At 43.3% G+C, this 14,633-nt stretch overlaps 1 protein-coding gene across 4 annotated transcripts in view; it reads left to right on the top strand.

Annotated features, from left to right (window-relative positions):
- The first annotated feature begins 3,786 nt into the window (after window positions 1-3,786).
- Window positions 3,787-14,633, top strand: part of FAM135A (family with sequence similarity 135 member A) — an 82,614-nt gene continuing 71,767 nt past the window's right edge. For 3 of the 4 annotated variants that reach the window (XM_033054788.1, XM_033054786.1, XM_042779110.1), the window contains exon 1: window positions 3,787-3,912. The gene's annotated coding sequence lies outside the window, so the exon portion shown is untranslated. Of the gene's footprint in view, window positions 3,913-4,618; window positions 4,743-14,633 lie in introns of those variants that run through there. The other variant, XM_033054787.2, reaches the window with a different exon arrangement.

Genomic DNA, 14,633 nt, shown 5'->3' with positions numbered 1-14,633 from the left:
CCCCTATTGGTTTTGCAATTCCCAAACAACCAAAAATTGATCATTATTTGTCATATGAGGAAAAGCTTTTAACCAATCATCTGTGAATCCTATAAACACTGCATTCATTTATGATGTAATAAAGTTTAAAAGCTACTTTAGATTGTTTTGACCAAATTATATAAAGCAAAAAAATTGTAAGTGAAATGCTTTCTATTTTAGTAACATACTAGCTTAATTATGATTTTGTAATTATATATTCTAATGAGAACTTTGCAATCCCTTGCAGTACACAGAAGCATCTCTTCATTTACTGTTTTCAACACACAGTTATCAAAATATTCTCAAAATGTAATTAGTTTCTATGTTTTCTTATGATTAAAGCCCTTGCAGAGGATGTTTCACGCAGATCTGTTATCCAAAAATGAACATGCTTAGTGCTGTGTATCCTATATCTGGATATTCATTTAGGGCATACAGCCAAATTTGGCAGTTGTCTAGAATTGTGTTTTTATTGGGCAATCAGTTGAACGTTCATTCAGCATTTTTCCATATTTTGACAGCAAACAAGCACAATCAACAGCTGTTTCTCTGACAGGAATCATTCCTCCACTCATAATACCCAGTTTTAAATCCTAGACACAGTAATGCATGAACTATTTCTGTGATTGCAATCTTTATCATCCTACTCTACAACCCGTGTTTTCTCCTCTGGCAATTTTTCTGAAATTCAAGCTTTCTCTTTGTCCACTTTCATAAACTTCTCAGAAAAACTGTTCATTTACTCCACACTCTTCTTGAATGGCCTGATACACCAATGACTTGTGCACACTGTTACCAAGCTTCCTTGCCAGAGTATCTATCGTGGGTTTGTTTGGGTTTTTTTTGCCTGGAATCAGGATTGAGCCTCACAGAATATTCCCAGACTGGTTCCACTCAGCTTCACTAGACCCTTACATTATTTGCACGATGTGCCTGTCTATACTACACACAGAAACAGTGCAGAAACAGCCCCAGGTTATCACTGGAGAGGCTGGCTCTGAAACTGGAAGCTGTGCAGTTGATTTCATGTGGCTTTGCATCTGGGATCCCAGTCCTGCTTCTCAGTTAGTGGTTCCACTGCTTTTGTTTCTGACTCTGCACAAATTTGATGTTAACTAGAGGATACAGACCAATATTAGTGCTGTATTGAACCTAGCAGACATATCCATAAATCAATAACTTATTTTTAACAAAATCCTGGACTAGTGAAAATGCTTAGCCCAGCCATATGAGCTAAGGATTTAATTTCATTTCACATGGAAAAGACAGCTTCATCAGAACTCAAATTGCAGAAGTGGTTTCTAGAATCTCCTACATCATACCTAAGCAATCAATCTCTTCCAGGCTTCCCTATGTTAGTTATTAGTGAGAATAGTCCATAAGTTCATGATAGGTATCTCTAATAAGCATTGCTTATCAGTGCACCCAGGCTTGCCAGAATACCCTTTTTGTGGCAGCTCTTATGTACAGCACCCAAACTTTAAAACTCTCCTGGAAACACAGGCAGCTTTGGATTGAGGGAGCTGCTGTTTCCCAAGGTTGTCTTCATTTAGAAGGCCTGTCAGCTCATTCCTCTTTGCACGGACAAACAGGGAGGCACAAGAAAGCATATGGGATATGTGTCAGATGTCAGTGGACCCCATCCCCAGTACTCACTGCCACATGCAAAAGAGAGGCAAGGTTGGCAGCTGGGGTGATTGATACATCTTCACAAGTGGATTTTTGTGATGGAGGAAATTAGATTTCTCTAATGGCAGCTCTGCCATTTATAGGAACAAGCTGCCAGTTTTCTGCTCATATAAGTGGACAATACAGTTACCAAGAAATGCTTCCTCCATCTAACGGGAAAGAAGCCTGCAAGACATATTCTCCTAATAGCAGAAGTCCAGCCAAGATTAAAGAGAGATAAAATAACAAAAAAATTACAAATCAGACAAGAATTTATCTGTGCAGATATATAAAAGCTCATCCAAACTGTCAGGCCAGCTTCTGGACTATTCAGCAACCAGAACATCTGCAATGAAATCTGACTTTTGAGATCCACAGGCATGATCTGGTGCTGAGTATCTTTTAGTTCAAAGCTGCTGTATTTCTGAGGCAGGTCTGAGGCCTGTTTAGGCATGGTGAGACCTTTCATCAGCCATGCACAACTACTCCAGTATTTTTTTGGTTGTTGGAATTGACTCTGTGGGACCACAAAGCAGTTACTAAAGCCTATCCCAAAATAATCAAGGACAAAGCCAAAAAATGGCAGCCGCTAATCATTTCAAAACTGCCTTTTTAAAAAGCTTTGAGACACTCACATCCTCCTGATAAAACAGATGCAAGTTTCATTTAAATCAATAATCTCCCATGAACTGAAATATCTTTCACAAAAATCAAATTTCCAAATAGCCACGAGTGTAACCTGCAGTAGATTTCTGCCAGCAATACCATCTCAATCAGATTTCACAGAAGCAAAAAATGCTGAAAACTCACAAGGATGCTTCTGGTACTCCACGGCAATCAGCTTCTCATCCCTCTGTCATTTATCCCAACCCAGCATCAATCTGGCTCCCCTGCCTTCACAATCAATTTTTGTTTGCATGTCTGGATGCTAAATCATCTGGAGACCAAATTATTGAAATAATTCGATGCAAACACTAACATAAAATTTAACATTGCTGCCACCTGACTGGACTGAAAGACCTCTTTAATTACAAGCAAATTGCCTGCTTTCCAATTCCCCTCTCTGCAAAACAGCTACAGGTTAGGCTTGGCATTGAAGACCACGTTGTGAGTCTGAAAAACTATTTTTATGCAAGTTCTCTTCACATTCAATTTTTGTTTTTCGGATAAAGGCAAGATAGTAGGGGAGGAACAATAGGATCTTTTTCTTCAGACAAACATTTTGTTTCCAACAGTTCTCTGAACAAACTAATTTTCAAGCTACATGTCGCACTTGTTAATGAGACAGTAGCGCCCAGCATCCCTCCTTCTCAATGTTAAAGACCACCAGCGTCATTAACGCCGTTTACAGCCCATTTATTTCTATTTTGGTACCACGTACCGAGAAAGAGTCTTACTACAGAAACGAGAACCTCTTCCCCGTAAAGGCTCATTACCTCCAGCGCTGCACCCCTGGCAGGTGCCCCGCAGCCCGGCCGGCCCCGCCGCTGCCCCCCACCACCCCGGGAGCCTTTTCCCCGCGGGCTGCTCCCTGCTCCGTGCCCAGGCCGGACAGCGGGCACCGGGAAGGCAGCTCTGGCGGCCGCGGCAGAGGGCAGGCCTGCCCCGCCCCACGGCGTGCGCCACGAAGGGGTCTCTGGGGAGCGGGCCGCGGCTGGAAAGCAGCGAGGGCTAAGCTCGCGTCGCTCCCGCTCCGGGGGTCTCCCGGCCCTTCGGGGCTGCCCCAAGCCAGCCCCGCGGAGCCGCGGGAGGGGCCCGAGCCGCGGCCCGGCCCGGCGGGGCGGCAGGGGGAGCACGAGCGCGGGCCGGGCGCATCGCGGGGACAGCGGGGCTCCCCCTGCCAGCAGCGGCCGCCAAGGGAGCCGCACCGGAGACTCCTCGGAGCCGGACTGAGGAGGCACGGAAAGCCCGGCGCGGGCGCTGAGGATGCGGCCGCTACCAGCGGCCTCTGCTTAGCCGCCGGCGCAGCACCCCCGGCGGCAGCTCCGGCACCCCTCGCCCCTCGGCGCCGGGCAGCAGGAAGCGGCGCTCGGCCGGCTCCCAGCGTCCCCCCTCCCCTCCCCGCCCAGCGCAGAGCGGGCGCCGGCGGCACGGGCCGTCGCGGGAGCAGCAGGCGCTGGCGTCGGATGCCTGCGCTACGCCATCCCGGTGCTGCCGCGGCCTGGACTCCGCGGGGAGCACGGGCGATCGGCGGGCAGCAGCGGCCGCTCCTTTGTGTCCCAGGTCGGTGCCGGGGAGCGACGAGGGGGCGCGGGGTGGCCGGGCAGAGCGGCGGGACCGCGTCCGTCCCCTCCCGGAGGGCTGGGGCAGGCGGGCACCCCTCCGTGCTCGGCCTGTCTCCGGGGCCGCGGGCATGGCGGGCAGGGGACTTGTTTGTGTCGGTCTGACCTCCCCCTCCCCGCAGCCCGGCAGGAAAACTCGGGGAGCCTTTGCGCAGCCCGGCCGAGTGGGCGGCGAGGTGGGGCGGGGGGCTCGGCCGCGGGGCGGGGGACGCTTCCCCCGAGCTTCCCCCGGCCGGGGGGCGGCTCGTGGCCCCCGGGAGAAGTTTGTGCCCGGGCAGCTTTCGCCGCCGCTGTTGATTGTTTATCGCTCTGAGGCGGTGCCGAAAATCGGTCAGAAATAATGTCTCGCTTGTCCCCGCCGCGAAGTGTCCGAGGGCCGGCTGTGGTGCTAGGAGCTGCTGGAGGCGATGGTGCCTTTCCCCTCCTTCCTTTCCTGATAAATACGGGACCCTCACAGGGTTTGAAACACTGTTGAGGGGGAGGGCTTTAATTTTCTATTATTTATTTATTTAAAATGTAGGTTTTCCGCGTGCAGTGTGGAAAGTTGCTGGCCGAGCGTTAGGAATAACTCGCAGCTATTTCCTGGTGCGCGGAGGGCGGCACTGGCGGCTCCCGCCCTCCCGGTCCGAGCGGGAACAGCCCGTTCCCCTCGGAGCGCCGGCAGAGCCGTGCCCTGCCTGCAGCTGATGCTCGGCACCTCCGCTACCGTCCCCAGGATCTCGCCAGGGCTCAGTTAACCTCGGGGCGCGCTCAGCAGGACTTGCATGATCAGTAAGCGCTCTGGTGGAAATAATGCTTCTTTCTTGTATTATTTTGAGCAAAATTTCGAACAGAATCTATTTGAAAGCTTTATTTAGTAATAACGCGTTGCAAACATACTGCTTGGAAGAGTAGGTGCATAGCATAACAGATTTTTAAAAATTGTAATTGGGGGATTTGCAATCATGTTGATACTACAACCAAAGAGGTATTTGTGCTGATGTGTTTAAGCCCACTTCCCCTTTCTTCTGGTTGCAGAGGATTTTGCTGACTGAAAAGTAAACAAGCTACTGTTTGAATCTTACATTTCATCAAGTAGAGTGGACATAAATGCCTATTTTGTTTTACTGGGTTTTCCTTCGGTTCTTAAGTGGTCCTTTCAACTTACTTAATGTCTTATAAATAGGTAAAATCCACACGCACCACCTTTTGGTTTGCTTGACCGGACAGCAAGTAGCAAATGCTGCAGAATCTATATTAATCTGGAAGGGAATGTATTACATTTTCATCCCTTAAATAACTCCAACTTAGCATTCTGATTGTGAAGATAAGATTGCTTGGCCCTTTTGCTAAGGGATAAATAGCACAGCCTGGTTCAATAAATGTCTGCTTTGCTGCAACATTACAGCTTTTTTACAGTGAAAGAATTCTGGATTTGTGGAGGAACATATTAGATACTCTAGCACCATTTTTATTATTCTGTTCAACAGTTCATTGCCCATTAGAACTGAATTGTTTTGTAGGAAATGAACAATAATCTGGACTCTGGCTGTATTTTTGCAAGTACTTTAAATGAATGAAGCACAGAGTTGTAATCTTGCTCTGTTTCTTCCATATGACTGTACCAGTAGTCACAGTCTGAGTACCTGCATTTGGTATGTCACAGCACAGCTATAAATCTTAGTCTGCATTTACCTTGGGTGTCTCAACTTGTTTTCCTTTTCCCACCACGCATTTTTTCCCCCTGTAATTGGCCAATTAACAAGCTCTCCTAATTGATAAAAATCAGAGAATATGAATTTGGACTCATTCTTTGGAGTGGTTTAAATATCCCTTGTGTGAAATACAATCCCATGCAACTGGTAAGAGTTGACTGATACGTGAAAATACTGGTTTTAGACTTAACAAATCAGTTTTATTAATAAAGTGCTAATTTACCTTCAAATTATGGTTGATGTGACTGGCCTGGATAAGGTTTGGCATGAATAGTAATCAGTAATAGTAAAGTGCACACAGCAACCGAAATCTGTCTTCAAAACCGTGATTTTGAAAATGTGCCAGACAAATCAATGCAGTTGTTGATTCAATTTAATTCCATTGCGACAGAATTTACTTCTGTTTTGAGTTAAGTAAAACCTCAAAAATAACACACTGGGCTCTATTCAGATTTCAGAAGAGCTAAGCCCTTGCATCTCTTCTGAAGCTCCAGTGATGGATGTGACACTGTTACCTGACACTGCAGTATTGTGGTTTTAACATTTCCCTTGGCAGCACATGGGTTTCAAATCCCAGTTCCAGGACTGTCTCTGGTGCTTTTTTCTCACAAATATAGAATCAGTGGATTCAGTTCTGAAGCAGGGAGAGATGTAAACTGAAATCCATTGCTCACTGGCATTCCTTGTTGACTTTGCTAGTCAGTTATCTGCTGAGAAAGACACTGACAAGTTCTATTGGACTTGGTTGTGGTTTTGAGATATGATAAACACTCTTTGACAGGATGTTTCTATCAGTATCTCTTTCTTACCAGGTTACAATCTGGTGTTTTGGTGCGAGCTTCTCTTGCTGGTAGCAATTAGAATGGGCTATGAATGCCACAGCCATCTGTCTGGCTGGAGAGGTGCATAGGAAAGCAAATCCTAGCAAGAGAGTGAGGCAGATTACTCTGAATGGCAAGGTTTTGGACTACTGCAGGTAAAAGTATGGGAGCCCTTTATGAGCTCTGACTTGTGTACTGTTTTTTGCTTGAAGAGAACCTGGTTGCCTACACCAACCTAGGAGGCAGGTACCCAAATGCTTATTAATGTGATGCTGAGACTACTGATGCCTCTGTCTCTCTCTCTTGGCCTAATTGCTGTCCCGAACAAATTTGAAAGTTAAATCAAAAGATGGACCTCAGTGTGAGAATAAGCAATCAAAGGTTGTGAATTCTTATTGTTGACCTTGTTTCAGTGTTTGAAGTTGTTATTTTGAAAAAGACTAATGTTTCTCATCCTTGCTTTGTAACTGTTTCATCTTGTTCTTCCTGTTTTCTGTCTTGAAGTCTTTTTGTTCTTTTTCATCTCCCAATCCCTACAGACCTAGAGGCAGTCTTGGCAGAATATACTCTTGTTAACCAAGGTGGAAGAGTTGCACTTTTATTGTGTGGATTTTCCCCTTCCCCTTTTTCTCTGTATGGAAAAGTACTAATGCTTTGTTTTCATGACAAGAAAGATGAGTAGCACCTGTGTGTTGACCAGCCGATCTTCCTGATGTATATTTGTTTTGACATCCTGTAGTTGTATGTCAGTTACCTCTGACAGGCTGTTGCTCAGAGAGCCTGTAGCCTAAATATTACTGTGTCAAGTACCAGCACATTATTTTCTTTTGGTTAATTACAAGCATAATTCAGAGTTTCTTGAATTATTAATTATTTAATCTTGCATTTGATATTCCTCCAAATGAACAAGCATGGGAAATGTGATCTTCAAAAGTTTTAGAAGTTCCTATATCCTGGTGATACAGTTCAATGGTTACAGTGGTAGTGCTGGGTTGACATTTGGTCTTGATAATCTTTAAAGGTTTCTTCCAACTTTGATGATCCTATTCTATGATTCTGTAAGTCACAATCCTGCTGCTTTGAAACAAGAGAGATTAGTTAAATCCACTCAAAAGTCACATTTTTGGTCCCTGTGAGCTTTTTACAATCACACTATGATTCTGAAAAAATGCTAGTTCTGTGGTTTTTTGCCACAGCTAGGCAAAGTACAGTAATTTCACGATTACAAACCGCACCATTTTGACTAAAATTTTGGTCCAAACCCAAAGAGCGGCTTATAATCAGGTGTGACTAATATGTTGATAAGGTTCAGAAATTTACTAACCCGGAAGTGCGAGCCCGCATGGCCCTTAGCTGATCCGAGCCCTCACGGCCCTGGCAGGGGAAAAGCGGGACTGATCCGATCTCTCCCGGCCCCTGCAGGGGAAAAGCGGGGCCCATCCAAGCTCGCCCGGTCCCTGCAGGGGAAAAGTGGGGCCGATCTGAGCTCTCACGGCCCCGGCAGAGAGGGGAGGCGGGACCAATCTGAGCTCGCACGGCCCCTGCAGGGGAAAAGCGGGGCCGATCCGAGTCTGCATGGCCCCTGCAGGGGAAAAGTGGGGCCCATCTGAGCTTGCCCGGCCCCAGCAGAGAGGGGAGGCAGGGCTGATCCGAGCTGGCCTGGTCCCTGCAGGGGAAAAGCGGGACCCATCCAAACCTGCGCGGCCCCAATCTAAGCCAGTAAACCCCGCGATTCTGTTACTAAATGGCAACTTTGTGAAAGTTGCACGCGGATCCTTGCTGCGAATGAAAGTGCGGCTTACAATCCGATGTGGCTTATTTATGGAGGAAAAACAAAATGTTGCCGACACCCCGGAAGTGCGGCTTATAATCGGTGCGGCTTGTAATCGTGAAATTACTGTAGTAAAGTATGTCCTTGCATCCTGTTTTCTCCTTGTATTTTCTCCTTGGCAAGACACATGATTTTATGTTTGCTAGACATCTGCTGATTTTGGCCTCTCTAGCATTTTGTTAAGCACCTTTTGAACACATTAATTCATTGGATATATGTCATTAAGTATTGTGTGTAGAAAAGTAAGTTACTGTTGAAGTATGAACATAATTGAGTGTTTATGCTTTCATTTATAGCAGAAGCACTTGGTATTTAGTAATGTGGTGTTGCTGATATTTGTAGAAGTCTGTTCTACAAACCGTTTTCCTCGAAGAACAATGCATGGAACCTTTGTGGTAACAAGAGTATACAACAAAGAGTATACAAGGAAAAAAATCTGAAAGGGAGGAAATAGTGTGCGTAGTTTTGTGTCGCGAAGATGTCAGGTGAGCAAATTGTGTTTACTTCAAGCAGGAAATTGGTGACAGCATTGTTCTTGAAAAGAACCAACAGAGGAATAAGAAACAGAATCAAATCTCACAGAGCTCAACTTACAAGTGGTACAAAAGTTGAAAATGCTAAAGCAAATTGAAATAACATCAATTCTATTTTTTTGTTAGATGGTTTCAGTGCTTTTTTTGGTAATGGTTTTGAAACTGGGACCATTCTTGTTGTGAAGAATTTTGAACTTTATATTGTGAAAGCAATTTTGTTGGAAACAAGATACAAAGTTTCAGTTACGAATATTTTACTAAAAATAAATTAAAAATGTCCACATTTCTGAATTGCAAGTCTTGTATCAGAAAAAAGGATAATATACAGATTTTGCTGTATTTAGCTTTCTAGTGAAAAGATAAAAATTTGTTAACTCTAATACTATAGAATTATTTATATACGCATATGGATTGCTGAATCTTGTTTGTAAAACAAATCACAAACCTGTACACACCATACCCTCAAATGAAAAAGAAATGTATAGCATTCGACAGTTAATTTTGCAGGAAGCTTTACACTTGACCTCTGACATTTTGAAATAATAAACTGACTTGTTTTCCAGATGCAAGTCTGCTTACTATAATCACAACCTTGTTCAAATGCTGTGACCTCATGAATTAATCCCTATTACTGACAATGCCATAGATCACTCATTACCTGTTGCATAGAGGATGTTGAGAGATAATGCTTTATTGTGCTTTCTAGCTGTAAAATAAACTGAATTCTCTTTATGCTTCAGAGTATTTTTTTGAAGTTAATAAGCAAGGTTTCCCTTTCAATTTTCATGTTAGAACAGCTTGGAGTACATTATTTGTTATAATTCCTTGCCTGTCTATTTATATGTGGCAAATCTAGCTTTCTATAAATGCATATATACATTTTTAAAAGATTTTCTGGGTAATTCTGTGATGATACCACCTATCAGATAATTCTAGAGCCTATATTTTCAGGCTTCTCTGACCTTCAGTCCATCACTGTGTGAAAAAATCCAGATTAAAACATGCCAAGGTGTTGAGGATATTTGAAGTACTGAAACAATAAAGCATGGATAGTAGAAAACATGTTTTACTGCTTTATATGTAAAACAACTTGGAGCAAAAAACCTTGCAATGAGTGAGGTCAATACTAGATCTGAACATGGAAGTCAGGATCTAGATCTCTATGTTTGTGGCCATTCTGTCATGCTGGACTTCTTTTTCTATTGAAGGCCCTTGGTGCTGGGGCAGAAGCTCTGCTGTTAATTTTATTTTACATGTTCTCAAGAGACAACCTGTGAAAGTGCATTGTATGTTTCTGAAATTGGTTTGAGTGCCAGCTAATGCTACTGATGTTTGAGCTGAATTTGAGTCTCTGACTAGAAGCTCTAACAGATGTGTTACCTGCCTTTTGATATAAAGGTGTGAAAGCTGATGGAGTTTATATAGAATGATGAATTTTCATGGCCAGTCAGTATAGTTTACTCTTCTCAGGTAGGAGAAGAAGGAACAGCAGCCTTTTTGAAAACCAACCAACCATGCTATCAGCAGGGTAGGGAAAGCCTCTGATGACATTGGTTCCTAGTTTTAGGGCCTTTTTTCCCCTAAATGTTTATGCTATATTTAAGGGGTCGTTTTACTTGTTCTAGTTGTAGCAAATTTGAAAGCAGCATGGAAGGGATTTAATGATTACAAAACATTAGTACAAAAATTTCTAACTAAACATGACAAGTAAATGGTAGGAGAAAAGGAGGGAACAAAAACTGTTCCATACAAAAAATTGTCAAAAAATATTTAAGTAGTGTTGATGATGGTTCAGGCTAATTCAGAAAACAGTTTTCTGATTTGTTTTGATGTAACCCTTCAAGTCTACCCATTGAAGTTACTAAAGGTGATCATTAGATTTGTTTTGTTTCCAATGTGTTATTTTGGAAACAGAGTCTTGCCATTTTAGGTTTTTGTCAGTGTTTTTACCAACTTCTTACACATCAGCATTGTTCTGTTAGTGAAATGCCACTTGGGGAGCAGGAGGTAAGAGGAGCATGGAGCCTTCAAGCTGCAATGTAAACAAAAGCAAATCTTGGAACTGAATTTGTTAACGCTGCTATACTTGTCTGTTTCGCAGGGACTCTTTAGTAAGATATTCTGACACTATGGAGGGGGAGGAGCAATGCCAGAGCTCTAAGGGAGGGCTGCAGCCTGTGGAGCTCAGGTGGAGCAGACTGTGCTGACTAGGGCAGCCCTGTCGCTTTCTTCCTCCATGACAGGGACAGAAGAGCCCTTCTTCAGCAAAAATTGTGCCTGATACCAGATGTGTCAGTTGGTTACTCTGCAAGCAGAGCATGTTTCTGGGCCTGTTGGGACAAAGCTGCTGGAAGCTGCTGGGCTTTCCCAACTTCCATGCCTCCTTCTGGAAGGAAATGGTCTGGGGTGCCAAGGAAAGTTGCCAGGTGAGACATTGCCTCCCTGGGAAACCCGTGAGTAGAGAGCAGAACTTGTCCTGTGGAGCAGGGGGAGGTTATAGAGAGCTGCTGCTTGGGCTCTGGGATTGTGTCCTTCCATGGCAGAAGTGGTACAGGGGTAGGGTGTTACTGTCCAGCTTTTGAGGTGAATCAAAAAAGGAATGGAGGGTAAAAATATTGCCTCAGAAATGGTTGTGAGATAGGGCAACTTCTTTCACCCTGCTACTGAGACCTCTGCTTTGCTGTGCCAAGGCTGTGGCTTACGGAGGCTGAGGGGACAACTGGCCAGGGAGCTGCTGTGTTGTGCTGCTGCGCGCTTCCCTTCCCTGTGCTCGATGGCACTGCTATTTGTGGAGCTGTGCTTTGAAACCTGATAAGGAAGCGATCTGATCAAGCCCTGCAAAAATAGATTATTCTAAAATGGTAACTAATTAATTTTAAAATGCTGTCCCACGAGCACTGTGTTGGCAGTGTTGAGGGGGCGATTTATTGATGCTATGAAGATGTGAATGAGCACCTGAGGCAGAAATTTCTGAAGCTGTTTCTAGTGTGGAAGACTTCGTGTAGTTTCATGGACAAAGTTGGCTTAAATTCTTCCTATGCCCTCACTCACCTCTTTGTGGTTAGATGTTAGTATAGGCGTACTCTGAGTTAGATCAGTGCAACTGTTTGTGGAACCATGCTGTATTTAAATCAGTGAAATGTTCCTGTGTAAGTTAAAAATGAAAAAAAACTTACCAAAAAACTGGCCCATAACCACCAATAACTTGCAAAGTACCCCCCAAAGTAGCTGTAAAGGTTTGGTTTGGTGCTGTGGGGCTTTTTGCCTTCCGCAACTGGCAGCACAATTGCAGAGGTGGCTGTTTGCTGTGTGAGTGCAAGCAATTCTGCAAGGGTAACAAAAGGATATAATTTAAAGACTTTGCTACTGATATATGACGTGCTGTTTTCTCAGGGTGCTTACTGACATCCAGTCTTCTTAAAGTGTGCATGCTAAGATCTGGTCAGTTTTTTCAAGCTACCATCACAGCTGTCCACCAGTGCTGATCAGTATTATCTTTACTTGACACTTGTTTCTTCAAAGACTTCTTTGCCTGAGCATTTGTCAATAAAAAAACACACACAGTACTCTGCATACTATGTTTAGTCCCTTCTCTTCTAAACAGCTAAAAAAAGTGATTAACTTCTGTTGTATCTTTTTTCCCCCGGGAGTGTGGAGTGTGGGTTGGTTGGTTTAATTTGTTTATGGGGGTTTTGTTGTTATTTTGTTTGTTTGCTTGGGTGGTGTGTTTTGTTTGTTTGTTTGTTTTCTATTAGGTCAGATCTGTTTTGCTGCAGGCTTCAGTGGTAGAAAATAGAGTGTGGAATGTTAAGGACAGAGCATTAGAATCTTGTGCTTGACTGGTTTGGGTAATAAGTGAGTTTAGAAGTTTAGATATGTTTCAGCTTAGTGCTCTTAGATTTGGATGTGTGCAAGACATCAGCTGCTGGAGGTGCTGCCTGAGGCTGCAGAGAAAAGTATGTCTCTTCCTCACCTGGTCAGTATGAAGATAAGTGAGCATCAAGAGAGCTTAAAGCCTTAAGCCAAATTGACATGTAGGCATTTGTTTGCTACAATATGTTTTTGAAAAGCCTTAATGCACATTCTGAAATACTTTTTATGATCTTGTTAAGTCATTGCTTGCACAGGCAGTCTGTTAAATTGTCCTTCAACTTTGCACTTGTGTCATTCAACCAGAACTAAATTGCACTTTGTACTTGAAAAATACAGATTTGACTGTAAAATTAATGCATGTTTTGTGTAGCAGAAAAGTTATAGACAGGTTCTTAGAAGAGGGGTCAGTTAAAGAGAGGGTCTTGTAGAGCATTAGAAAATCATTAACAAAGGAAGAACAAAATAAGAATATATTACCTTCTTGGGTAGGTGTTGAATAAAGGCAGTGGGCAGATGTTATGAGAAGTTAAAAACAATGCTTTATATCTGCAGTTTTTAGGTTTGGGGTTTTTTGCACTGAAGACCAAAGAATTAAACTTTTAACCTAAATTTATGTGTTATAATGCTTACCTCGATTAATTTTGTTAAAAATGTAGGAAACTGGAAGCCAAACCACAAGGAAATCAGCAACAGTGTGGCCAACAGGGCCAGGGCAGTGATTGTCCCTCTGTACTAGCACTGGTAGGGCTGCATCTCAAATCCTGTGTCCAGTTCTGGGCCCCTCACTACAAGACAAACATTAAGGTGCTGGAGTGAGTCCAGAGGTTGGCAGTGGAACTGGTGAAGGGTGTAGAGTAGTATGGGGAGGTGTAGTTGTTCAGCCTGGAAAAAAGGAGGATCGGCTAAGACCTCATCACTCTCTACAACTACCTGGAAAGAGCGTGTAGCAAGATGGGAGTTGGTCTCTTCTCCTGAGTAATAGGTGATAGAATGAGAGGAAATGGCTTTAAATTGTGCCAGGGAAAGTTCAGGTAGGAAAATTTCTTCACTGAAAGGGTCTTACACTGAAAGGGATGCCTTAGGGTAGTGGTGAGATCACCATCCTTGACAGTTTAAAGAAGTGTGGAGTTGGCACTGGAGGACATGTCTAGTGGTGGAGATAGCAGTGTTAGGTTAAAGGTTGAACTTGACAATTTTAGAGGTCTTCTCCAACCTTAATGATTTTGTGATTCTCTGAAAAAAGTGAAGTCAAGGATTATGTTTTTAAAGCTATAGTAACCATCCCCAAATCAACTGCCTTTATATTGGGTTATTAACATTACATGTTGACAAAAAAAGTAGTTTTTGATGCAGTACTGTTGTGTAGTTCTGAAAGAACTTCTATTTGTAAGAAAGTCCTGTTGGAGTCACTGTTTTTCTGTGTTGGCTGATCCAACCTATCACCACCAATGCTATTACTGTAGGAACTACCAAGGAAGTGGTTTTGTGACCACTGATCCTGGATCAGATTTACTATCAGATTATCCCCTAATGTAGCTTCGATCAGACAACCAAGCTATCACATTTCTTAAGTTAATAAGAGCATGCAATATATCATTTGCGCTAACTTAATGCCTGCTGCGGGAGGAAATACAGTAACTATTTGGCATAAAGCCTTCCAATACACAATCAACCTGTCAAATCTAAACTGTATTTACTGTCTTGTCAAAGAATGACCTCAGAGCAGGTATTGGAACAATGACTCAACTCTGTAAATTGTGCTGTTTTATTTACAGAGGATAATGATACAGAATTACTACCTATTAAATAATTTACTGATCATATACTGTTAGATTTATTTAGATTTATTTTTCATTTCTCTCGAAACCAAAGGATTAGTTTTTTGAAAACAAGTTTACTTTTGGTGGGAA

This window comes from Catharus ustulatus, chromosome 3 (genome assembly GCF_009819885.2).
Source record: "Catharus ustulatus isolate bCatUst1 chromosome 3, bCatUst1.pri.v2, whole genome shotgun sequence".
Classification (NCBI taxonomy): domain Eukaryota; kingdom Metazoa; phylum Chordata; class Aves; order Passeriformes; family Turdidae; genus Catharus; species Catharus ustulatus.
Note: the sequence above shows the minus strand (reverse complement) of the source record. Positions and strands in the feature narration are given on the sequence as shown.